This window comes from Lutra lutra, chromosome 2 (assembly GCF_902655055.1).
Source record: "Lutra lutra chromosome 2, mLutLut1.2, whole genome shotgun sequence".
Classification (NCBI taxonomy): Eukaryota; Metazoa; Chordata; class Mammalia; order Carnivora; family Mustelidae; genus Lutra; species Lutra lutra.
The window spans coordinates 173,101,220-173,128,908 of NC_062279.1; the positions used below are offsets into that span (position 1 = coordinate 173,101,220).

Genomic DNA, 27,689 nt, shown 5'->3' on the forward strand with positions numbered 1-27,689 from the left:
AAAGACATGCAAAAAGGAAATCTTTATTCTTTATCTCTCAAAAATGAAGGGATAAGGGTCTCGTTCAAAGTCTCCAGGTAGGGGGCGCCTGGGTGGCTCAGTGGGTTCAAGCCTTTGCCTTCAGCTCGGGTCATGATCCCAGGGTCCTGGGATTGAGCCCCACATCGGGCTCTCTGCTCAGCAGGGAGCCTGCTTCCCTTCCTCTCTCTGCCTGCCTCTCTGCCTACCTGTGATCTCTGTCAAATAAATAAATAAAATCTTTAAAAAAAAAAAAAGTCTCCGGGTACATGTGTATTCCCTCACCCCACAGCCCCATTCCCATCCACCCTCCTGACCCAGTCCTCTCCTGGCCCAGGGAGCCTTTTTTTTTTTTTTCTCTCACCACCCCTCCTCTCTCACTCAGTGCCCTGTTGGGTCTACTTGGCCTCTCCTCTATGCCTGTCATTTCCTATCACCTAGTTGTTGTTTTATCATTGAAGTATAGTGGACGCGCAATGTATTAATTTCCAGGGTACCATGTAGTGATGCGACAATTCTCAGCATTACTCAGTGCTCACCACGATCAGGACAGTCACCCCCATCACCCTACAGCGTTATTACAGTATTGTGGACTATCTTCCCAATGCTGTGTCATCATCCCTGTGACTTATTTTATAACTGGAAGTTTGTACCCCTAATTCCTCTTCACCTATTTTCAATTCTATATCCTCATCTTTAGCCTCACCCCCAAGAGTGTCTCACACCCGTAAAAGCCCACGAGTGAGCAGCCCGAGAAGGCGGTCTCTGTCTAGAGCAGGGGTGGTGGATGGACAAGGGACAGCCTAGAAACACTTGGACTCAATAATCTCTTACCCCGTCCCACTAGTTACAACAGCAAGCCATGTTGAGAAGAACACTTTTGTTCCAGATGCTGGTCTGGTCAGCTTATCGGTGTTATTTCTCACATTCGCAACACCCCTGAGCAGTATTTCATTTGAAGAAACCAACTGTGAGATTATGTGGTGTACCCAGCATTCCACAGGACACCCCACAAAGCCCTCTTCCTCTCCTATCCCTCATCCAACATTACCTCCCGCCGGGTCTTCTTAGTAGAATAGGGGCTCCTCAAGGTCCCAGGTACCGTGTCTCACTCATCATTTTATTCCCAGAGCCTACCACAGAGTCAGGCACAGGAAAGGTATTTAACAAAGGTGATGTTCTCACCACACCTTCAGCACAATCTGAAGAAGTCATCCTGACACCACCCCCGCCCCCCCCAAGAGCAACCATTTTCCTTGCCCTCCATGACTGAAGCCACAACATTCATACCTATCTGTGTTCTTAGAACCCCCCCTCAGGCATTGGGTTGGGTGGACTTGTGCATACATCTCATCCACGAGTAAAGGAGTCCAGGAAAGTTGCTCATCTGGTCAGTGACCTTGTCCAGTACTTTTTCTATTATGTGACACAGTTTCTCCTTGCTGAAGGGTAATTGCAAATTCAAAGCAGGAATTTGGCCTTGGCATTCATCAAGTGGTTTTCTAGGTGCCAACCTGGACCTATTCCTAGCAAGCATATGGCAAACAGGTTATCTTTTTTACGTAATTTTCCAGGAAGTTTTACGCTCTATCACTGAACTCGGGACAGGTTGAACCCAAAATTCTCCTTCAATTCTGGGAAAGCCATTTGACCTCCTACAAGTTTTATTTATTCATCAAAAAAAAGGAAAGCTCACTGAGCTGAGAACAAAGGAGATCTGAGTTCTAGTCCTGACTTTGATATCTGATCTTGGGCAATTTCCCAAACATCTGACAGGAACTTTCACTCAAGGGCTCCTTGATGGTCTTTGAAAAACTATGCAGCAATCTAGGATGCTTCTACCCCAATTTTCCTTTTCTCTCTCTCCTTTACTCAGGGTCTGCTGGCTCACCTAGCCTTGCCTGGATCCCTCTTCATTTTGTCTTGGGTGCTTCCCTTACTAGAATCCTTGCACATTTCATTGCACGTGGGTTCTGTTTCTTGGAGATAACACAGGGTCCCAACCTACCTTTCCAAACACATTGCTTCATTATTCAGATCAGTTTCATTCTAGTCCTTCTTCCAAGACCCAGAACTTATTTTCATCCAACCAGGATTTACAGACTGTCCGTCTTGTACCAGGCACTGTGCTGGGTGTTGGTGGCAACAGTGATGAGCAAGCTGGACATGGTCTCTTGGACCCTACATTCTGGGGCAATGTTCTTCCACCTTAACTCTCCTTATTGGAATCCCACTCTGCCTTCAAGAGGCCCATCTGAGCTCTTCCCCACACTACTTGAACCATCCTACCCCAGAGTCCTCTGGGGTCTGCAGAACCTCCCTTCTCCTCATTGCTTATATTACTCCTTGGGTACTTACACTGCCTTATGTTACCTTTTGCATTTATATATTATCTATGCAACTTGATTATTAAATGTTTGAGGATAGGAACGATCTTTCATATGTTTGCATGCTAAAGCACAATTGGTATGTAATAAAAATGATATTTAGGGGCACCTGAGTGGCTCAGTGGGTTAAAGCTTCTGCCTTCGGCTCAGGTCATGATCCCAGGGTCCTGGGATTGAGCCCCACATCAGGCACTCTGCTTGGCAGGAAGCCCGCTTCCTCCTCTCTCTCTCTCTCTCTCTGCCTGCCTCTCTGCCTACTTGTAATCTCTGTCAAATAAATAAATAAAATCTTTTTTAAAAATGATATTTAGCATTTATTGAAGCCCTACTATTTTCCAGTCAAAGAGATTTTCAAATCTGTGGGAAGGGGTGAGTGTATTAAGCACATCTTTGATTTTCTATAACCTGATGCTTTGATATCTGGGGCTCTCTGACCTAGAGTGACTGCTCTTCCCAGGGTTTGTCAGTTCCTAGAGAAAATAAACAACTCACCCGCTGGTGTGCTCTTCAAATACAAACCAACTGATCCAGAATCCACACCCCAACCATCTCACCCTTCAAACCACTATCTGTCCGCCCTAGTACTCACAATGTCAGGTACCAGACAACTATGGACAGCTCTTACCTATGCACAGCCCGCTGAAATTACTCAAACTACCCAATAATTAAGACAGTTTGCTTCTCTTCACCTATTCACTCCTACAGTAAAAAGGATAAAGACTCTTGCCCACGTTCCACCTCTCCTTCTGCCTCCTGACCAAGACCCCAGCGCTTCGGTGTGGCCCCAGTTCCTCTCAAGAACAGTAACAAATTATCTTTTCAATGGCCATCGACTCGATCTATTGGCTTTCCTGTACCTCAACTTTCTACTAATAGACTATATTTTATTTTTTTAAAGATTTTATTTATTTATTTATTTGACAGACAGAGATCACAAGTAGGCAGAGAGGAAGGCAGAGAGAGAGGAGGAAGCAGTCTATCCACGGAGTAGAGAGCCCGACACGGGGCTCGATCTCAGGACCCTGAGATCATGACCTGAGCCAAAGGCAGAGGCTTTAACCCACTGAGCCACCCAGGCGCCCCTAGACTATATTTTAAAGCAGTAAGGGAAGTATCAGATATTTTTTCAGAGTGGGGAGCTTATAGGGGAAAAATTAAATAAGGTCCTTTTATATCTGGTAAAAATATCCAGTTTTTCTAGAACTTTTCATAAAGTCATCTGACTCCATTTTCTTGGTGGGTGGAAATATCCAGAATCTGCAGTGATTTTCTACTGGAGTCAACAGGGGAATAAATACATGAGGGGGGAAGGAGAGACCTGTTTGTCTAAATGGGGTTGTATTTGCTAGGACAGGACTAGGATCTCGTAACAAAGGAGAGCAGCAGGAGCTGAGAGAGGATGGAAATTTGCTGCTTGCCCATGGAGCCACTAGTGTGAGGAGGGTATTTGAGGTTGTTAGATGCTCTGCTCCGGTCATTCAGGGCCTTGGGGACTCAGTCTCATCCACATGGTCAAGGCTGGGCAGACCCATAGAAGAGACACATCCAGCGTCTTAGCCCGTAGATCCCAGAGTGGCCCGTGTGGTGTCCACTCACATTCCACAGACCAGAACTTAGTCACGTGACCACACCTACCTGCGGACAGCCTGGAAATAGAGTGGCTGAGCCGCCCCTTCCCAGCTGCCACTTAATGGCCACGGGAGGAGAGAAGTGGCCGGGCGGGAGAGAGGCTGACTTGGCTACAGCACCGGAGACTGGAAACGCTTGAGAAATCCAGCTTTGCTGGCATCTTGGGAGGTATTATTATTTTCATAGGACAGTTGGGCACACTTGAACTTCGAGTGGTAAATAATTAATTAATCCGAGGCCACAGCCTAGATGAAAGTAGAACTGGAATGTGAAGCCAGCACTGTGGGATTTTAAAGCTTCTTTTCAGCTTTCTTTCCCCCCACCCCGCTCTATGGAGGCATCATTAAATAAAACTGTAAGATGTTAAAACCACAACGGGATGTGGAAGGACTCCCTCCCTCAAGGTGATTAACACATCACCCCACTCCTCCCCCCCCCCTTTTTTTTTGGTGAAAACATTTAACTTCTCAGCAAATTTCAGTTATACACTACAGTCTTACCAACTATAGTCCCCGTATTTTACCTTCAATCCTTGTGCCTTATTCATTTGACAACTGAAAGTTTGAACCCTTTGACCACTTTTCCCTAGTTCCCCCAGCCCCCAACAACCACCTTTCTGTTCTGTTTCTGAGATTATTTTAACCTACCTTTCTTTCTTTCCTCTTTCTTTCTTTCTTTCTTTCTTGGGATTCCACATGTCAGCGACACCTTGAGGTATTTGTCTCTCTGTGTCTGGCTTAGTTCACTCAGCATAATGCCTTTCAGGTTCATTCATGTTGTCCCAAGTTACAGAATTTCCTTCTTTTTCTTAAACATTTAGCATACTTGGCATCTCTTTCTCTTCTTACTCACATTCTTCAGTTAATATTTCTTGACTCCATTAGCCTAGAGTTAAGTTTTTATCTTATTCTCCCTTTTTTTCTTAAGCCCGTAAGTTACAAAATGTGTCAATATTGATTTTTTTTTTCCAGCTCGCATATGTCTTATTTGGTTTTGCTCCTGTTCATTATTCTTGCATTGGGTCATCCTTCTTTCATTACCTAAATTACAATTCCAGTGTTGTTGTTCTATTCACTATACCTTTTTTTGTTGCTTTTTCTTACCTTATCTTTTTTCTAACAATTTATTCCTGAGGGAATAAGCTAACTCAGACCACAGATAGTCCTACCTTGAGTGAAATGAATCAATAAAGCCCATGAAATGTTACCTTAAGTTTTCAAAATGTTTGAATATTAAATATCAAGCTATTTTATTAAATAAACTGGAATTAGTATTGATTCTTTTAGTTCAATGCACCAAACAAAATGTCCTCTACTAGGGTCATTAAAATCACATAGTGGGTTCCCAGAAACAGCTAAATTCTAAGTAATGACATCATTGTTCCCTAGAAAGAAATTTAAGAAGGTAAACTTACAAGTGTAGCGACCAACTTGACAAGCAGCAAAAACTTGATCTCTTGGTTTTCATTAGGTAGCCTCTCAATATACTCGGGCTTTAGTCTGGGACAATGATTATATAAATCAATCAGGTTAATAAAAGGAAAATCAGTTGGATTTCTAACTTACTGATGTCAAGAGAATACTTCAGCTAGCAAGAAAAAATTTATTTTCCTTTTACAAGTAGATCTACGCAGACATTGTCCTAAAACTTCAATAGCTTATATCATCAAAAAAAAAAAAAAAAAAGTTGAATACTATTTCATTCCCCCAATATAATAAATATCCTCTTGTGTGTTCTGGTAGTCCATAGGATATGGATTATATTTTTATGTTTAAAAAACACAAGGAGGTCGTGGGGAGCCTGGGTGGCTCAGTCAGTTAAGCATCTGCCTTTGGCTCAGGTCATGATCCCAGTGTTCTGGGATCGAGCCCCGTATCAGGTGCTCTGCTCAGCGGGGAGTCTGCTTCTCCCTCTGCCCCTCTACCCTACTTATGCTGGTGCTCTCTGTCACTCTCTCTGAAATAAATTAATAAAATCTTTAAAAAATAAAATAAGATAAAATAATAAAGGCAAGTAACAAAAGTAACACCACCAGATTAATGATACTCCTCTAAGTATCATGTGGAGAAGCTCTGGGGCCACAGGCAGGATGAAACCCATCAGGGAACATTAACTGTTACAACAGTCATGCTTGACACAAAGAGTTCGCTTTCACTCATGAAAATGCAGTGTTCCTGGCCAGGCAGCCCTACTATGTGACTGTCTTCCAAGCAATCACTCAGGACCCAGACCCCATTCCTCCTTGTGTCTTCGCCATCCCCCAGGGCAGGAGAGTCCTCTGATTCCTAACTTCCTAGATGGCAAGACACCAAGACAGTGGAGGATTGTGCGGGAGGGTAGTTACCGGACCATATCCAAGGGGGGAGCGTGGGTAGTGTAGCCTGGTTCTGTATCCAAAGGGAAAGGAAGCAGTCCTTGGCTTCCTTGGCTTCTGTGATGGTCACTACCACTATAGCCTAAATAAATAGCAACTCATTTCCAAAGTGTTCCCACCTACACCTACTTTCACGGGGGAGCAACCCTGGAAATGCAAGCTCTATCAGACTAGGGTCAACAAGCTTGCGTCCATGAATAGTGGTGTCTGGGAGGAGGAAACCATTCAGCGGAGGTAAACAGAGGTATCCAAGGATAGCTTCTGAGAGGTTAGCTTCCTTTTTTGAGGATACCTATGATGGGCAAAATTTTAAGATCATCTTCAAGATTGCCACTCCATAAGCTACGACTCTTGTGATTAGGTCATGTTCTATGGCATAGGAAAACGGACTTTACAGCGGTGATTAAGGTTCCCTAATCAGTTGATTTTGAGTTATTCAAATGGGAGAGGTCCTGAGTGGGCCTGACCTAACCAGGTGAAGCCATGGAAAAATAAGTTGAGATCAGAAACCAAAGTCAGAGGGATTCAAAGCAGCAAGCTCTCCCATTGGCCTTGAAGAAGTAAACTGCCATGTTTTTTTGAAGAACTCAGAGCCCAATATAAATGTAGATAATGCCTCTACTGTTACAAACAAAACATAGCTTTCCAATTTAACTATTTCATGCAGAGGGATAAACCAACAAGGAATTTATACTATACAGGTCACTGCATATATATTATCTCTATTTGTGCCTGTGTCCCCGTGGAGACCCACTGTCCCCTGTGGCTTTCTCTAATGTTTTTAAGGCCAACATTGTTACCTAGCACAAAAAAAAAATCCACAACTAGACTTTCACGGTCTGCCACTAGCAATACCATTCCTTCCACAAAAGTATTCCCAAGCATGCAGAAGCCACTTAACAGCAAACCTTTGGAAAGACTGAAACTGCAGAATCTTTTGCATTCACAAATCTGATCATGTCACTCACGTTAGTTAAAATTACCAGTGACATGCCATTGTCTACACCACGAAATCCAGTCATTGTTCTGAACAACCTCACCACTGTCTCCCTGGCTAGCTTCCTCTCTGGCCCCTCTCTGTCCGGGCTTTCCAGCCTTCTTGTTCTGAATACAAGTGCTTAAGCCTCCCCCGTGCATCTCCGCTGTTTGGGCCTTTCTCCTTCATCTTTGGGCTAACGTCTATTTACCCTTGAGGTGTTGATTTCAACTACCACCTCCTGTTGCTTTTGGTATATGTCTCAATATACAAGGATCACTTCCTCTCCAAACACTGTTTCTGATAGTGAGTGGTCAGAGCTTACATCGCTACTCTGGGTACCAATGAAAGTGTATCATCTAACTATATTTCATTCCTGAGTTTCACCCAGCACATGGTAAGAGTATGGTTGCTAAGGCTCTGACCAGTATGTACAGGTAGATAAACACACACACACACACACACACACACACACATTCCTCTGATCAGTTTCTGATGTTGGATAGCAAGAATTCCAAAAGTGAAGGCTACTTGACTCCAGTTTTGTTTTGTAACATACTTCTGTGCATATGCGGAATGCGTGATGCCATCTACAGGATTAATGGCGTGGGGTCAATGGCAAAACTGCCTGGGTAGAAATCCCAGTTCCGTGGCTTATCTTCCTCACCTCCACAGCTGTATGACAGGGATCATAATAATGCCAAGTTTCATTATGTTATGGGGATTAAATGACTTTTGTTTGCTACAAAAAGGATATATGGCATATGGTGTGTGTGTGTGTGTGTGTGTGCCCTTCACTCTTCAATCTGACTGTATGCTCCCTGGGACAACCATGCTTTGTATCTGTGTATTTCTTGAATGGCTAGCAGAGTGCCAACTATATGGTGAGCACTTATTAAATATTAACCCCTCCCCTTTTCCCCCAAGAATACACACCATACCAGCACCTCTGTCTACTCCCATGATGCTGAGCACCGTGCTTGGCCCAGTGGTAAACGTGTGCTGATTGGCTGGTTGAACTGTGGTTCATTGCTGCTGGCCATCACATCCTACAGAAGAGCCTCAGCCTACAGTGGACATTCAGTGACCCATATGAAAGGGTTCCAACCATCCTGGTCGCCATCTTGTTTGCAAATCAGGTGAGAAGTGATAATGGGCTCTGACAAGACAGGAAAGACCAGTCTCCTAAGAACAACTTAAAATCACCCACTCTTCTCAAAGGCCTAAAGGTGGAACCATAGTGAAATACAATGCTTATGAAGAAAATTGTGACTAACCTCCATTTGAAAGAAACTGTGTCTTACATTTAAAAATATGTGAAGAGCCATGAGCCCAAATGAATACAGTGATTTCAGAATTTTCTAAGCAATCACTTGCTGCCAGAGAAGAGAGAGCTGACCCCAGAAGAACCTCCGTTCTACCCTTTTCTCGAAGTATCTCCCATGGAAGCTTCATGATGAATGAAAGCCTTTCAGCAAGCTGGTTAGGGGATTCAGGTATGCAAGGAGGTTTGTTTCAAGCCAGGGCAGAATGTGTGGTTGTTCTTCATTACCTTCACGTGTAACCTCCAAAAACGTGCTACCTACACCATCTCCTGGGTCCCCAAGAACTTCTTTGTCCCTCGTGGGCTCCCCCTCGGTCCTGCCAATGGAGAAGCCAGCTCCTGCTCCAAGAAGGATTTTGCATGATGCAAACGTGGTGAGATCATGTAGGGAGGGAAGACTATTTGTCCGGCTGAACTAAAACAAATCAAAACAAAAACCTGCACGAACGCTCAGGCATTTTGACGCTCCTATAAACTCAACAGCTTTACAGGGCTCTTTGATGTGTCTGCCATCCCTCACATACCCAAATTACCTGTTTGCTTTTATTTTCCTTTGAAAGAGAAAAACAGTAACTTCAATCCCTCCGCCACTTCGCATCTAGATCTTAAGGTGATGAGCTTTTGCTCCTCCCCACAATTTTATGATGGCTCAGGAGGAGAATGAGCATGAAAGGGGAGACAAAGGCCAATAAGTATATAAAAATAAATGACCTGCTTCCTACCGTGTCCCCTCTCTCAGTGGCATCTGCAAACTGCCTTTGTAGGTTGTTTTATGGCTGCTTCAAAGCTGTCTAAGCTGAGCCACAGTTAAAAAGCCGAAAGGGCCTGGGCTGGAAACCACAGCAATTTCCTGGGGAGAGAGTGCCCCTGGGTGGTCCGCTGAGCTTCATTGTTTCCTACTAGACACGCAGAGCTCTCTACCTCCAATAAAATTTAGCGCCACAAAGGTCTTTTCGGGAGGATGTTTTGTGAGTATTTCTTTATTCCTTTTCAATATTGCCTACCGCTTTTGAGCATATGGGCCAAGATTTTGCAAGCACAGAGAAAGAGCATTCTGGCTCTCCCCCCTCGAGGTCCTGGGGAAAAAAAAAAATCTGAGAAACACAAAACATGTTTGCATAAAGCTGAACAGCACGGAGTAGCTAAACTGGTTGAGTCTCCACATACTTTGGAAAGGGCCGTGCTACTAATTTGACTTAAATGCTCAGCATGATAAACCTAAACCAAATTCTTTTGCACCAAGTACACGCTCGACAATCAATTAAGCATGGGAAAATTCAGAAATCTTACCTCTGTGACCACAGCAATCCTGCGTGGTTAGCAAAAAACCAAGAGCGCACACAAGGAAATCACAAAACTGATCATCTCAAAGCCACGGAACAAAGGGAGTCAGGGTGTCGTCTAGCACTGCTGGCCACTCTGTTAGAGAGTTGACTTGTTTGTCGCTACCTACAGCTGGATTGATTTATCTCTGGGTCTGCCACCCTGTTGGAAATAACCCCATGGGAAGGCATTTGCCAGTACCTGTCTTGAAGGGAGAGATAGCAGATCTGTGGGGCTTGGCACTGGGTGGAGGGTGGGGTTAGCTTCTAGAATCGTCCTAGCAGCTTTTGTGACAGGCTCTAACTTCAGGCTGCCAACAAAGTCAAGGGGGGAGGGGGGTTGTTGGTGAACTTTGATCATTTGATTATTTTTAAATAAATTTTTTTGATTAGGAAAGTACTACAGCTTCATCTTGGAAAAATTAGAAAATACAGATGAAAACAGAGTAAGAGCTTTTTTAATAATCCCATTATCAAAAATCATGCTGCCGACTTTCTCATATACAGGATATCCATTTAAATCTTCTTTCTTAACGTCGATATGCTGACTAGCAAGTGATTCAAGCTTTACCTCTAAAGTCAGCTTAAAAAGGGGGGAAACTTGCAAATTATCCCCGAGCTGCCCTCAAATCACTCATAAATTAAGATTGTACATGGTTTTAAGTTTCCAAGCCTGGAAAATGCTTCTTAGGCATACTGAAGTCAGAGAATGGCTCAGCTAGACTAAAGAAAGAAAGAAAAGCAGTATCTTAAAATAACCTGGGGTGGGTAGGTGGAGAATTCAAAAGTTTGCCTGCTTACTGGAAGTTTCTACTCGGTTACATTTTAATATTAAGCAACTGTAACCTTGATACATATTAATAGATTGGCTATTATGTAGATTAAACATGATCATGGAGACACACCTTCCTGGAAATTAAATTCTAAACTTAGTACCCAAGATGAACATATAATGCAAAGCTTCCATGTCTCTCGCTCTGTATTTGAGAAAACTGTCTATGCATCCTGATTTGGAGCCTACTTCTCCCATTTAGCAAGATATTTTAAGCATTTTCCCAAGGTAAATATTCTACAACACATTTCCTATTTATAGATATTGTTCAAGGCTTGTTTTATGATAATCATATTTCTGTTGCTTGTTGTGGAGAGGTGTGACGTATCTATTTGAGCTTTGTAGATAATTGGCACCAGAAAGTATTGGTGTGGGCTTTCTTGGTACCTGGGAACCTAAAGGAGCTCTGTGCCTCTCTGACAGGGGCCTAGAGAGCTGAGGGGGAAGGACCTGTGTTTGAAGATGGAGCTCTCAGCAGTAAACGAGGGGACATCTCCACCCCAGCTTTAGGATGAATGTTTCCGTTACCAATTTCTCACCACCATGTAAGACAGCCCAACTTCTCGCCATTTACTTATTATGCTATTTCTCCCTGAAAGCAATATTTTAGTTTTTATAGGTATTGGGCAATAGCTAGATAAACAACAAGCTACAAAAACATGAACTAGAAAGAGAAAAAGTGAAGGCAGAGAAACGAGGCAAGTGATGGAAAGTTCCAGAATGGCATGCAAGACATTAGATTTGACCTTAAAGAAGAGACTGTGTGAAAGCGGCAAATTTGAAGACCAGAGAGAAGAATAATTAGTAGGAATTGGTGATTCACTAGGGGCTAATACAACTCAGACATCAGTCATGAGATCTAATTGTTGCGATTGCCTCACCCCTCAAATCCACAGCCTGTGAGCTCTCACCGTGATTGCTTCTTCTGGAAGGCTGCATTCTCCTGATCTTCCTTGCTTTGTGACCTCTGATTCTCTCATGACCGCTTTTGTTCACACCGAATCAATTCCCAGGATGAAACTCATTGCCTTCTTTCACACAGCCGACCTTCACAAGTTCAGCAGAGGAGGCAAATGGTGGAGCTTGGCTGGCCCAGCACCATGCCTTCCCCTTTGCCTGCCTCTGTTAAAGAGGATATAAAGGCTAATTATTTCCTTTCTCCCCTTGAGCTCAGGGAGACCACGTGTAAGTAGTAAGAGTTTCCACGAAAGATTTCACTTTTTTAAAAGAAGAACATTGCAAGGGGTGCCTGGGTGGCTCAGTGGGTTGGAGCCTCTGCCTTCAGCGTGGGTCATGATCTCATGGGTCTCCGGGATCGAGCCCCACATCGGGCTCTCTACCCGGTGGGGAGCCTGCTTTTCCCCTGGCTCTCTGCCTACTTCTGATCTCTGCCTTCAGATAAATAAATAAAATCTTTAAAAAAAAAAAAGAAGAAGAAGAAGAACATGGCCATCATTGGTAGCTTTTTCCCTCTTTTTCCTTCTTTCTGCCTTAAATACCAACTCAATGTGTGAGCCCACAGCAGCTCACAGAGACCACACCTGGTAAGCAGGAGCAAAAGCCAACAGGATAAGGATGATAACATGGAAATACAGAAAGCGTGTGGATCCCTGCTGTTATCACCGAGCAACTGAATCCACGCCAAGAATTACATATCTCTGATTTTAAATGAACTCCCATTTATTTAAGCCACCAGGAGTCTGGTCTCGTACTACCTGCAGGCTCATAGATCCCTAACAAGAGAGGAGATTTTTACTTTGGGGAACTAGGGAGGGTGAAAATTGTACAACCTTTTCCCAGCTTGCTTATCCCTCCTCCTTTCTATTTCTCCCTTCCCCTGTCCCTTTTATTTCACTCTCTCCTCCAAAAGGCAAAGCAGAATCATCCCTTTGCTTCACAGAAAGCATTGGTAAACATGATCACCCTTTTCACAAAATGCAGCAAACACTTCTTCCTTCATTCTACGTATCCATCAAATGTTTGTTTTTCCAACAACATCAGCTCTCCCTAAAAGGAACTCTGATGCCAAATATTCAGATTAAAATATCCTCCACTTTCATACATAAAATATAATGCATTTCCTAAAAGGCTACCAATGCTTACATCCCTAGAGATCGAGAAGAGAACATTGCCAGTATCGATGAGGTAATTCTGCCTAGTAGCGAGAATCGAACCCCGTGTTGAGCCCGTCTGTCCGGAGAGCACCGCCCATCAAAAGCTGAACAATTTGGTTTGCTCTCTCTACACAGGGAAGGTCATTTCCGTGGGGCGTAGTCACCTGGTGTGTTCCCCATATCTTGCACAGTCGCTTTATTTTATCTATTTATTATTTTCTTAAGTAATCTCTATGCCCAATATGGTGCTGGAGCTCATGACCCCAAGATCAAGCGTCATACGCTCTGCTGACTGAGTCAGCCAGGCGCTCCTTGCTCATCCACTTGAGAGAAAGGTGTAAACGCTGGAGAGAGGCCATCTGCCCCAACCAGCTTCACCTTAGCCCCTGCCCTGAGGTTGGTAAGTCATGAAATACTCATCAGATAAAAGAGTGAGTGTCTGGGGGGTGCCTGGGTGGCTCAGTGGGTTAAAGCCTCTGCTTTTGGCTCAGGTCGTGATCCCGGACTCCTGGGATCAAGCCCCACGTTGAGCCCCACATCGGGCTCTCTGCTCAGCGGAGAGGCTGCTTCCCCCTCTCTCTCTGCCTGCCTCTCTGCCTACTTGTGATCTCACTCTGTCAAATGGATAAATAAAATCTTAAAAAATAAATAAAAAGCGTGAGTGTCTGTCCCAGACTAGGCCCAGAAGGTTCCTGCACTCAGCCAGCAAAGGTCCGCTGCCAAGAACATCCAAACCTTGGTTTGGAGAGCTCAAGACAGCCGGTGGCTTTTTTCAGAAATAATATTGTGTGTTTTCTACCAGAAAGAGTCAAGATTTCTAGGAATAAATGAGAGCATAATTCCTTGAATAAATGTTTTTAACTGTCTTTATTTCTTTCTTTTCTCACTATGCCAACCCCATACTCTACCAACCACATGTTTAATCCTTTGTTAAACCTATTTAGGACTTCAAAAAATTTTTTATCTAAATTAGTTGTTCTCAGGAGGAGTGATTTTTGCCCTCCAGATGTCATTTGCCAAGGTCTGCAGACATTTTTGTTTGTCACGCTGCGGGGGTGGGGAGGAATGCTATTGACATCCAATAGGTAAAGAACAGAGATGTTGCTAGACAGCTAGAATAGCACAGGACAGCCCTGAACATCAGGAAATTATCCTGCCCCAAATCTCAATAGCACTGGTGTTGAGAAACCCCAGTCAAATGCAAGGACTAGTAAAACTTAAAAGAGATAAAGAGTTTAATTCCTAAATGTATTGATGTATTTTTAATTTATTTCTTTTATTATATGTTGTCAGTGCCTCTGGTTATACCTATTGTATCCTAATGTAATAAATACATTTTTATAATCCAGTGGCAATAACCAGATATTTAGAATCACTTGCCAATATTGATTTTCTTGCCCTACCTTCTTTTGTATTATGTTTCTGCTTTTTAGTGTTGAAGCAAAACTATCCCTTAACATCCTTGCTAAAGTGGAATCATTTATCTGGCTTTTTCCCCTTCATCACACCCTGAGCATTTCACCTAGGGAAGTCTACAGACAAGCCAATTGGTGCATATAATTGCTCAGTCTGCAACAGAAGGCCCACCATTGTGCCACCACAGGTGAAGTTGTTTCGATGGGGCTAATTAGTTACCAATTCCATGCTTGCCGGAGAAATCAAGTTGGTGGTGGGCGGGGGGGTGGTCTGTAACAATTCTCCAGGAACCTTCCCTCCCATCATTTCCTCCCCTAAACCTTGTTATTTCAAATTCTACCAATCTCATCTCCTTCTCCTTTCTAGAAGCTCCTCTGAATTATCTTCAATCAGCTCTCTTCCTTCAGAATTCTAAATGTATATTCTCTTTTCCACTCGGATCACACTTAAATGTTCCTTATGATGGCTGCCATATTTTGGTCTATAGAGTTATTTAACATTTGATTTCTCTCCAACTACAAAAGCTTTTTGGAGGGATGGACCATGTCTCACCTTTTATTAAATCCCTGAAATACCAGACTATTTTGGAGCCTGATTAAAAAACAATCCAATAAATGGTGAATTCATGAATAAAATATAGATCACAGATGTATATGCTTACCACAACATGGATATCCTATTTTATATCCTCAGGCTCCTAATTTGGCCATAATGAGGCAAAAGAAAAGCATCTTGTCTCCCTGAGAACATTTTTCCTACAATAAAAGCCATAGGTAGGAGCACCTGGGTAGCCCAGTGAGTTGAGCATCCAACTTCGGCTCAGGTCATGATCTTGGGGTCCTGGCATGGAGCCCTAAGTCTGCTTCTCCCTCTCCCCTGCCCCTCCCCTCACTCGTGCAGGCTTTTCTCTCTCTCAAATAAATTAATAAAATCTTTTTTTTTTAAGATTTTATTTGACAGACAGAGATCACAAGTAGGCAGAGAGGCAGGCAGAAAGAGAGAGGGGCAAGCAGGCTCCCTGCTGAGCAGAGAGCCCGATGCAGGGCTTGATCCCAGAACCCTGGGATCATGACCTGAGCTGAAGGCAGAGGCTTTAACCCACTGAGCCACCCAGGCACCCAAATTAATAAAATCTTAAAAAAAAGTCATAGGTAAACTTGGCCAAAGTTCACGTGACTAAGTCATGACAGAAAAGAAACTTGGTCCGTGACCTTCAATGAAATGCTCGAAGTAGAAAATGCAAATGAGCTTAATGATTAGTGATGCTTGTTAAAAATTAATGCTTTAAAAAAATCTATTTATCTGAATTTTAAGCCTGCACAAACCTGGAGATAATAGGTGATTCACTTCTGACCAAATTTCTGTTTTCTAATGTTTCTTTAAACAGTCTTCATTCAAAGCAAACAGAACAACTTCACCAATCGGAAAAGTGACAGGAACATATTTTCCATATACCTATTGTCTAATTTCCTCTTAGATGAATCCTTGGTCCTCATACAAAGGGTTTGCTCCAAAACAGCTCCATTTAAAATACCTCCTTCCTCTAAGTTCCGTAATAAAACTATGTCTACTATTCATAAGGTCTGAGGGTTTAAAACTTCCTTAAAAAGTTTTTCTTTTGCCAGGAAATGCATATCCTATTATTATGCACTATTTGTGTTTAAAATATTTTTCTGAACCCAAAATGAAAAAAACAAACCAAGACATCATATGAAACAGTACCCCACTAAGGAAAGCAGTACGACAGAGTCTAGAGTATATCCCTGCTACGGTCCATGGGAACCCCCCATCAGGCTCCCACTCAGCGGGGAGCCTGCTTCTCCCTCTCCCTCTGCCCCCTCCTAATGCCCCCTGCTCCTACTCTCCCTCTCTCTCAAATAAATAAATACAATACAATATTTTTAAAAATGCCGATTTTACTACAGCGAAAGAGCTAGCGAGGATAAAAGGTCAAGGAAATGTAAGATGAGGAGTTCCAGCCACTTGGGCATTGGCGAATGCCCTTGACCTGGTGAAGGGCTTCAGAATCAGCACCACAGCCTTGCAAGGCTGACCTACGCCAGAGGACGCGGTGGCCACAGGCAAGGAGTGACCTCAAGGGAGGAGAGCAAGTGCCAGCGCATGAGGAAGGATGGCTCTTAAGGACAGGGGTGCCATGTGCTTGTGAAGAACTGACCGGCCCTTTTAGCTCGACCCTTCAGTTCCAGGAGGGAGTTTCATTGTCCCAAGGGCAAATTAAGAATATCAAAGCCTGATATGTTTTTCCTCACATTTAAATGCAAGCGTCTTTGGGGCGCCTGGGTGGCTCAGTCCACTGAGTATCTGACTCTTGATTTCAGCTGGGGTCACAACCTCAGGGTTGTGAGATCAAGCCCCATGTGGGGTTCCATGCTGGGTGTGGAGCCTGCTTGGGATTCTCTCTCTCCCTCTCCCCCTCCCCTGCCCCTTGCTTGGTCTCTCTCTCTCTCTCTCGCTCAAAAAAAATTAAATAAATAAATAAATGCAAGCATCTTTGTTCTCCATATTTCTGTGTTCAACTAACATCTGTTAAAGTGTCCTTTGCTGAGCACTAAGGGTGTAAAGGCAATAAGATTTCTCATAAGAAGCTCACAGCCTTACGGGGTCAGGGACTGAATCTTCTCCTTTGCACCTGGAGATCCACACTCTACCCTGCCCAGTACCCCTGCGGGGTGACTTTTATGGACCTCTTTACGACTAGGCTCCTTTGCTCCCTGGCTCAGATAGGCTTAGTCAACAGGAGGTACAGTAGGAAAAGGGCAGGGGAGACAAGAGTAAAGTTTTGTTTTGCTTTTCTATTGGCCCTGGCTCCATGGGCCACGCCGTGGCTTGACAGGGGCTGCACTACCTTCCAGCCACAGTTAGAGAGGGACCACCTTCTCCCCAAGCCCCAGCTGGCGCCAGATTCCAGTAACCATCCCATCCCATTGGCTCTGGCAGGCCCAGGGCCCACAGTGGCTTCCCCCTGAGGCAGAGTAGGAGTGTCTCGTTACCCCCTGGGGTTCTCCTTGACCTGGAAACATCCTGCCTAAACTCTCTTTCATCTATTTCCTCTAGGCCCATAGAGCAGGCAAGCTGAACAAGAAAATGTCACAGAGCGTGCAGTGTGTGGTGAGGGTTCAAAGGAAGGAGTCATCAGTCCAGACCAGGAGATCGGGTGAGGCTGTGGTTTATAAAATCCTCTTCCTATAAAACCTTTCAATTACCCATTGACGTTTCCTAGGAAGATGGTATCAGCCACATTATTTTCCAGCCACTGCGGTGGAAAAATGTAATGACAACACCAGGAAAAAGTTCATCGGTCATGTGATTGATTACATAATGAAATTCCATTTAGCTAAAGAGGGTATTTAATCACATCGGTGTGTCTGATGGTTATGTAAGTTGACCTATGAGTTATACACGTAGGGCAAGGGAAATTACTTTTAAAATCGATTCCATTTTCTAGTTGGCTAATAACAAAAAAGGCTAACAGTTCTTCTCACTAATTACCCTACTAATTCGTATAATGCAGTATAATATAGTAATTACACATGGAATGGCATGTATAGACATTACCCATAGTGATTCCTTACCACATTGGGACAGGGTTGTTATTAGGCCCATTTCACAGCAGACGAAACTGAGCACTAGTGACTCACTCCAAGTCAGACAGCCTGTAAGTGGCCAAGCAGGATTCCAAGACCATCTATCTCCATTTTTTTTTTCAAAGATTTTATTCATTCATTTGACAGAGAGCAAGAGAGAAAGTGAGAGAAAGCACAAGCAGGGAGAGCAGCAGAGGGACAGCGAGGAGCAGCCTCCCCACGGAGCAGGGAGCCTGCCCTGGGGCTTGATCTCAGGAACCCGGGATCGCAACCCAAGCGGAAGGCAGAAGGCAGATGCTTAACCAACTGAGCCACCCAGGAGTCCCCATCTACCTCCATTCCTAACCACTATCCTCCCAAATAGAAAATTCTCTTAGGTTAAACATTAGTTCATGTAGCATTAAAGGCTATAACAAACTCCCGGATCTCAGGGGCTGTCCAGAAGAGTTTACCTCTCACTCATCTCAAATCCAATCGGCAGAGCTCTGTGTGAAAAGGGTCTGCCCCACAGTCAAGGGGCCACACAGGGGGAGGCTCTGATGGCTTCAAAATCTACTCCTAGAGTTGCCCCAAATGTTAAAGTCCAGTCAGCAGAAAGGGGGAGAGAAAGAGCAGGAAGATTTTTCTGGCCAGGCCCGGAAAAGTAGATATAAATTCCATCCATATTCCATTTGCTAGCAATCCATCGTATGGTTGGGAAATGGAAGCTGGCTGAGTGTCTGGGAGGAAAGAGAAAGGATTTGATGGATGGTTAGGTTCTCTAGCTTCGGGATATAACTCCCCATTTGAACATAAGTGTTCTCAGGGGACAGGAAGCTCTGTCTGAGTCTGATAGCTTTAGACTTCACCTGAAGATGAAGTAAATTTCACAATATTTTGTTTTCTCTATGAATATTAGATCAGTCAGGATCCTGTCAGAACAGAAAGCACTTTAGGGCTTTCAAGCAAGGAGAATTTCAAATGGTAAATTTATAAAAATTTAAAATTTAATTTAAATTAAATTTAATTTAATTTAAATTTTAAAAAATGTATAAAAAGGACTTGAGAAGCCAAATAGGGACAGTGAGACCACCCAGATATTAGAGACGTGGGAAGTCTCTACCACCCCCGGGGCAAGAGGGTCAGTAGGACGAAATGGTGTCATCAGAGTCCCCAAACTGGGGCCCTCCAGTGGGAGGCACCCAGAAGGAGAGAGGGGGCTAATGGACATGAGGTGAAGTCAAAAGACTTCACCAGAGAGAGAAACATGGTGGCAGGAGGGAGAGAGGGAGGAAGAAAGAGAGGAAAAGAAGGGGCCGGGGAGAAGGAAGACTGAAGGGAGGCGTGCACAGACCCACAGAGAGAAGTACTCTGGCCTCTCTCCACTTCCTGGCCCGAAATCTGCCTTTAGGCCTTTAGCTGACCTTATCAAGAAGCCAGTAGATGAGGGACCCTCAGAAATGTAGGTCCGGGTAGTAGAGAACAGATAGGGAGAAGGCAGAGAATGACTCTAAGAGCAGACAGGCAAGGGGTCCACAATAATATCTAACCCAGCCAAACAGACCCTTTAAACCAGAGAGTCTACAGATGTACTGAAAATGTTTAGCTTGTATCTATACACATGAAGCAATGAGAACACCTAGTTAATGAAGCAAAAATCTAGTAAGGCTGGGATTTAGGTCCTTGTAAATCAGGTAGAAAATCAGATTAAGTCATTATCAGGGCAGATAGTAAGCACAATTTTCTTTTTTTAAAATAAACCAGAAATATAGAAAACTCCACAGAAGGAAAAAACCTATTCGACATTCATTGACTTATGTGTTAAGAGCTACCCTCTCTGCTATGAGCTGGGACAGGTCTGTCACACTGAGCATCACCTCTGTCCCAGTCCTGGAATTCCCCATTCCACATTTTCTTTCAGTTGGCTTTGATGTATAACTGCGTAGTATCCATGCCTAGAAATCTTGCGTGCTCGTCTTTTTACTTTTAACCCCTGATGTCCTATTGACAGCCTCCTATCTTCCCAGCATTCTCATTCCTGATATTCAAACATCTTCAAAATCTCCAGTCCCATTATCTCCCTTTTCTCCAAATTTTCTCAACTACCATCTTTTCCTCTCATCCCAGAACCAAGGGTCCAATACTCAACCATTCTTTCACTACAGTGAAGAACAGGGTTGTGTTGTTTTCCTATTCAAGGTCTAAACCCCCTTCTTCATGGGAAAGGGGATTCCCATGGTGAGAATCTGCTGGGAGGTACAGACTTTTTTCCAGAGTGGAAGCTGAAGGGGCCAGACACTTCTCCCTTCCTCCTAAAAGCAGAGATTGGACACATGACCAAGGGTTAGCCAGTTGGATGCTCCTCCCTGAGGTCAACTCTTGACTACAGAGGACAAATGGCTAGTTGAGTATGTATTCACGGCTGCAGAATCTGGGCAAGGTGGATCCAGATATAGAGGGAAGAAGGCCCCGAGGTGCAGTGGGCCACCTTGCCAACAGTGGTAGCCATTCCAGCAGGAAGCCCTGGTCATTCCTTCCTGTATAAGCTGTCTGATCTCCCTTGGTTCACACCTGTTTTTTAAGCCTGAGTCTCTAACCTTCCCTTTCATCTATGAGCTGTTCATTATTTACTTAAGTCAATGTTTCACTTCCGCTACTTTCGATGAAATGACCAATGTATTAACCGATACTTCAACTCACCCGTTCTATTGTCATTCTTTTCATCTCTCTGCAAACTTTTAACTTCTATTTATTGACTCTGTCCCCATTTTTTGCTCCCACGTTCCGACTTGGGATCACTGCCAGGAAAAAAAAATCACTCTTCAGACTGCAACAAAGTCATGATCCGTAACTTAAGCCATCAGTCCTTCCAAGAATACTTGTTCTTTATCCCATGCCCCAAAGCAGCCACTTCAGTTCTTAGACAGCCTTCTCTAGTTTCCGCCTCCCTCATCTCCTGCCCTCCTCAGTCATCTGATTCACGGAGGAAACAGAGACCATGAGACCTAAACTCAGCTGAATAATCATCACATGAATGGGTTCAGGGGTATTCAGTATATAATTATGATCTGGTGCTTCTCCTTTTCACCTTAAGATTATTTTCATACAAACAATTCCAAGTACTTACACTTCACACAGACCACATTAACTTTTGCTGCCTAGAGAACACATCAATGGATGTATAATATTATGTATACTAAGTACACACATGCATACATATATGTACATACATACATATACATACACATGTGTACACAAGTTCCATATTTTTTTCTTTTTGGTAAAATAAACTCTCTTTCCCTTTCTATTTACTTTGTACTGTAAATGGAGAAGCTATATTTGTGCCCTTTTTAAAAGATTTTATTTATTTATTTGACAGACAGCAGAGATCACAAGTAGGCAGAGAGGCAGGCAGAGAGAGAGGGGGAAGCGGGCTCCCTGGTTGCTCACTGGATGTGGGGCTCGGTCCCAAGACCCTGAGACCATGACCCGAGCCAAAGGCAGAGGCTTACCCCACTGAGCCACCCAGGCGCCCCAATATTTGTGCTTTTATCACTGTTTTTCCCTCTATGTTTATTTCCTTAGGGTATATTTCCAAAATAGAATTAAGGGGTTGGAGGGTACGAGTAGTTTTTAGTAAAAAACGAAAGATTTATGCGATCTGAAGAGAAACCAGAGTATATGGGTATAGGTAGTTTTTAAAGAGCCTGCTACATATTGGAAACGTAATCTCTAAGATGTAAACTAAATGTTAAGATGTAACTCTTCTGTAATGAGAAAGCACATTTTGTTTCCTCATGGTGACCATGTAGCTCAGGCTCGGTTGAACATCATTATTTTCATTAATTTTTGCGACCTTACTTTGTACGCCTTCTTTCCATCGGCTCGTGAACACTTTCCATGGATGTTGCACTCTTGCTCGGGGTCACCTTCAGTGCCTCCTAGATAGACCCCACCTCTTGCTTTTTGCATTGATGTTCCTGCTGTATTTGAACAGTAAAGCTGTTATCTGATGTTCGTTTCCTCTATCCTATTAGTTTCTTTCAATATTCATTTCAGTACAGTTAGTGTGCCCCCAAATGTTAGTCCGACTTCCCATATTGCATCTCTGACCTTAGCCAATACTTGTGAAGCATCAGAGATTTATCTCTCCTCCGCAGCTGGATTAAATCTGGCATTCCATTTTTTTCCAAGGACTTTTTTTGTGTCTTTAATAGATTGGTATTAAATATTGAACTTCTGGGTCCCCCTGAAGTTGACTTCGGTAAATAATATGAAGTATGGATCCAAGTGAATTTTTCTCCCTACTCTTCTGCTTGCCTGATAGCATTTATGAAACAGTGATGTACCCCATCATCATTTTTTTTAAAACTCCTGACAATGATTTTCAATCCAATTATTTTTTAATGGGTTCCACACCCATCATGGGTGTGGAACTCACTCCCAGATCAAGAGTCCCATGCTCTACCAACTGAGCCAGCCAGTGCCCTTCCGTCCAAAATTTTTCATTACGCATTTAGAGGAGTGAATTATTGTGAGAAGCTGATGTAGACCATTCTGACCTGAAAACCCTCTGAAAAGCAGGGATTTGAGGCTTCAAAATACCAACTGGTGAGCACGTGGAAAGTTAGGGCTAAAAGGGATTTTTAAACTATTTGGTTCAATTTCTCCTTCCTAGTACAAATAAGGAAACTGAGGCACCAAAGAATTAAATATAATGTATCACTCTGCTACAGACTGTGGGAAAATACAGAGAATTAAGGCACATAACTAGTAATTACGGAGATGGATTTCAGACGAAAAACATGTAAACTTTAAAAATACCACTAATAAAAAGCAAACAACTAATACATAAATATATAGCTAATAATAATAAGTACACAGCTGATAAAAATATATACCTAGTAATGAGGGCAACTTCTATTAATTGAAGATCTACTGTGTTTCAAGCAGTACATGTCTCTTTAAAGCCCCGTGACAAGCCTCTAGGGTATATATTATTATTCCCTTTTTAACCCATAGCAATTTCCCCACCATCTGCCACCCAGTGGTGAGAGCCTGCTCCATGCTCTCTCAGACTTGGAAGCTCTTTCCCACTATACAACACTGCCTCCCAGCTACCCAATGGTAGAAGACTGGGCATGCCAATTGCCCACTAAGTAACACAGTCCATTAAGATAAAGACCAATCTGCTACTTAAGTCCATTTGAAACTGGTTAAAAGGGTTAACTGAATTACTAAAACTGTGTGATCTGGGACCAATCAAATGAACACATTAGAATTCCCATTTACTCAGATAAAGGCAGTTGTCCTAGGGAGGGGGCAACAGACAAGATAATCTCTGAAGGGGCACTTGGGTGGCTCAGTGGGTTAAAGCCTATGCCTTTGGCTCAGGTCAAGATGTCAGGGTCCTGGGATCAAGTCCCACATCAGGCTCTCTGCTCGGCAGGGAGCCTGCTTCCTCCTCTCTCTCTCTGCCTGCCTCTTTGCCTACTTGTGGTCTCTGTCAAGTAAATAAAATCTTTTTTTTTTTTTTTAAAGATTTTATTTATTTATTTGACAGAGAGATCACAAGCAGGCAGAGAGGCAGGCAGAGAGAGAGGAGGAAGCAGGCTCCCTGCCGAGCAGAGAGCCCGATGCGGGGCTCGATCCCAGGACTCTGAGATCATGACCTGAGCCGAAGGCAGCGGCTTAACCCACTGAGCCACCCAGGCGCCCCAAGTAAATAAAATCTTAAAAAAAAAAAAAAAAAGATAATCTCTCAAATCTAATTCCTCTTGTCTGTTTTTCTTTCTTCCATACATAATAAAAATAGTACCCATTTTCAAAAGCAGTGCAACCACTTTTTTTACTCAGTTAATATGTTTTGCTGGAAAACAAGTTTACAGCCAATAAAACCCTTCATAGAAATTCAGTTTATGATAGCCATGAAAGAAAGGAAAGATAAGAAATTAAGAAATATGTCACAATTTTTTCAAACTAACATATAATGTTCAAAAAAGGAATTCTTTACAAAGATTATTTCTCATATACTAGTGGTCTAAGATGATCTGGGAGAAAAAATACTATGATTTAAGGTTAAGATGACAGTAGTCATAAATAACTTTATTTGGTGAGTTAACAAAGGAACAAATATAACTAAATTGTAGTGGCTGGGTCAAAAAAAAACGGATTTATTAGTTCCAATTCACTAAAGTTGCAATGTCAAGCATATTTTTGGTAATTAGTGACCAAACAGTAATTTTTGTTCAGATCTTTTTCAGAAACTGTAGTGTGGTGTTATAAGTAAAGGGAGACCTATGCTAGATATTTGGGCAAGCCAGGGCAGTCCCCACAAGATTTTAGATCTGAATAGATTCTTCCTCTTTGAATCGAATTCTGAAATACTTGCCGAAATAAATAAGCTGTTGCCGGCAACAAGAAACCCTGTCTTTCCCACCTACTGGAGTGATTACAGACCACGGGAGGTATCTCAGGTTAAACACTTCCAGACTTGTACCTTAAGTCTTCCAAGAAAGGGGCCTAAGGGACTTCATAGACTGATAAAGAAGTAGAAATTAAGATATAAAGGAAAGGAGGATTTTAAAAACTAAACCAAGTCGTATTATTAAATGAAAATAGAAAAAAATGCTTCCCTAGAGACTTCTAAAAATAAATGACTTCAGCCTAAGAATAGGCAAAAACAACTGAAAGAGTACCTCTTAGTCATGTCATTTCATGAGTTTCTGGTATTTTTAAAAGTCTGCAAGTTTTTGTAAGACATCGTTCACAACGTTGGACATATCGCCAGAAGAGGGCACCCTTTCCTACAAAACCAAGATCTGTCTGCTCCATCCCTAATATGTAAACAAATCCGTGGAATAAAGCACTGCATTAACTTCAAATCAACAGGAGCGATGCTTTTTAAAAAATTATATTTCTACTAAAGCATACATCCATATGTATATTGTTTATAGATATACAATTTAAAGTGTGAGAAGGAAAGGAACTCCTGTATGCTCAGCACAAGAATTTAGGAAATAGAAAAATTCCAGTAACTTGGAAGCTCCCACCTGCTTTTCTCTGCTTCTCTTGACTCAGCCTCATCTCTTCTGGTCCCAAGGGAGCCACTGTCTCAAATTATGTGTTAATAATTTCCTGGACTGTCTTTATAGTTTGATCACCTATGTATTACTTAATTTTGCCCCCTCCCTTTTTTTTTTTTTTTACCCTTCATATAACTATCATACTGCATGAATCCTTTTGTGACTTACTTTTTTTTATCAATATTAAGTGTTTGGGATCTATCTATAAGATACATGTAGGGGCGCCTGGGTGACTCAGTGGGTTAAGCCTCTGCCTTCGGCTCAGGTCATGGTCTCAGGGTCCTGGGATCGAATCCTGCATCAGGCTCTCTGCTCAGCAGGGAGCCTGCTTCCCTCTCTCTCTCTGCCTGCTGCTCTGCCTACTTGTGATCTCTTTCTCTGTGTGTCAAATAAATACATAAAATCTTTAAAAAAAATAGATACATGTAAATGTATTCATGCCTTTTCAGGACAAAGTAGAGTTCCATCCTATGGCTACGCCATAAACTAGCGTTCATTGTCTATGCTTCTTTGGTAGACTTGTTATTTTGTTACTATTACAGGCAACACCTCTGGAGCCTTCTAGCAAGAGCTTCTCTTATTTTAGTATTTTATTTAAATATAATTAATATATAATGTATTACTAGTTTCAGAGGTAGAGATCAGTGATTCATCAGTCTTATCTAATACCCAGTGTTCATCACATCACGTGCCCTCCTTAATGTCCATCATCCAGTTACCCCATCCCCACACTCTCCTCCCCTCCAGCAACCCTCAGTGTGTTTCCTAGAATTAAGAGTCTCTTACAGTTTATCTCCCTCTCTGATTTTGTCTTATTTTTTTCCTCCCTCCCTCTATGATCCCCTGATTTGTTTCTTGAATTCCACATATGAGTGAGATTATATGATAATTGGCTTTCTCTGATTGACTTGTTTCGCTTAGCATAATACCCTCTAGTTCTATCCACGTCCTTGCAAGAGCCTCTCACAACACATGTACAACAGTTCCTCTAGGAAAGTATGCTGCCTGTTTTGGTATGGCCCATTAAAATGGGGATCATTTTCACATTTTAAATAGCTGAAAAAAGAAAGAAAGAGGAAAATATTTAGTGACATGTGAAAATTATAAGAAAGTCGAATTTCAGTGTCTACAAATAAAGTTTTATTGGAACATAAATACACTGTTCCATTCCATGTTATCTATGGCTGCTTTCCAACTACAGAGCAGAGCTGTGTAGTTGTGACAACGACCTTCTGGCCCACAAAGCCCAAAACATTTACCACTTAGGTCTTCACAGAAAGTCTGCAGACTTTTGCTCTAGGTTCTATACCTAATTTGGAAGTGCTGAGGCAGAGAGTACGTACATTTTCAACTACACTTGTTTTCCAAGATGGCCCTGCCAATATACCAATTTATATCCCCATTGCCAGTGCTTGAGCGTTCTCAAGGTTGTCATGGTGGGGACAGGAAACCTAGATAGGCTACACAGGTACAGATGCTATGTTTCTGTGAACATATGAGCTGGGGTAGCCATTTGTAACACTTCTTATACTAATAAGCTATTAGTAATTATTTTGACTCTATCTTGGCTAGCCTTGGATAAACTTTCTTAGCTTAAGCTTGTCAGTAGACAAGATCCCAGAAGGTTTCTAGAAAACTACCATACCTTGACCCAAGACCCTGTCCTGGGGTTCCCAGCTCCTTCATCTAGAGGGCTATCATCTAGCTAAGACCATTCATGGGCCTCCTACGAAACCAGGAATTGAGTGTAGTTGACGCAATGGTCACGTGCTTGTGCATTTATCCTGTAATCTTCTGCTTGTGAGATCTAGAATAAGCTCTAGACCGCCCAGGGCCAGGCAGTCTGCATTATGACCGCTGTGTCCTCACGCAGCAAATATGTTAACAAGAGGCTACCACTGAGCACTTGAAATGAGTCTAGTCCAAAGGGAGATGTAATCCACTATAATATACTCACCAGATTTCAAAGAGTTCATGCGATAAAAAAAATGTAAGATATTTGTTGTTTCTAGCTGCTAAACTTGATCTCGAGGTCATGAGTTGAAGTACTATGCTCGGCAGAGTTTACTTTTAAAAAAAAAGAAGTGCCCGGTAGCTCAGTCAGTTAAGCAACTGACTCCGGTTTGGGCTCAGGTCAAGGTCTTATGTCACAGGTCTTGAGTTTGGGCCCTGTGGCGGCCTGTTCCACACGCAGTGGGGAGTCTGCTTGAAGGTTCTCATTTTCTGTCCCTCCCCCACTCGTGGGCGTGCTCTCTCGCTCTCTCAAATAAATAAATAAATCTTTTTAAAAGTAAAAAAATAAATAAATAAAGATAAAAATATGACCTCAGGATTAATAACTGAATTATCAACTGTTTTGTTGGGGGCACCTGGGTGGCTCAATTGGTTAGACATCTGCCTTCAGCTCAGGTCATGATCTCAGGGTCCTGGGATCCAGACCTGAGGTCTGGTTGGGTGCCCTGCTCAGCCAGGAGTCTGCTTCTCCCTCTGCCGCTCCCCACTGCTCCTGCTCTCTCTCTCTCTCTCTCAAAGAAATAAATTCAATCTTTAAAACAAATACATAAGTGAATAAATTGTTTTGCTTGCTGTTTAAATTGTGCTTTAGAAAAGCCGTTAAGGGCGCCTGGG

The 27,689-nt window shown here is 42.8% G+C and overlaps 1 long non-coding RNA gene across 2 annotated transcripts; it reads left to right on the forward strand.

Moving 5' to 3' along the window:
* LOC125094352 (uncharacterized) lies at positions 1–24,828 on the forward strand. Of its 2 annotated transcripts, none has more exons than XR_007125473.1 (3): positions 1–77; positions 17,468–17,567; positions 24,736–24,828. It is a non-coding gene; the product is annotated as an uncharacterized LOC125094352 (long non-coding RNA). The 2 variants fall into 2 exon arrangements; XR_007125472.1 differs by lacking the exon at positions 1–77 and adding an exon at positions 1,151–1,408.
* Positions 24,829–27,689: the final 2,861 nt, after the last annotated feature.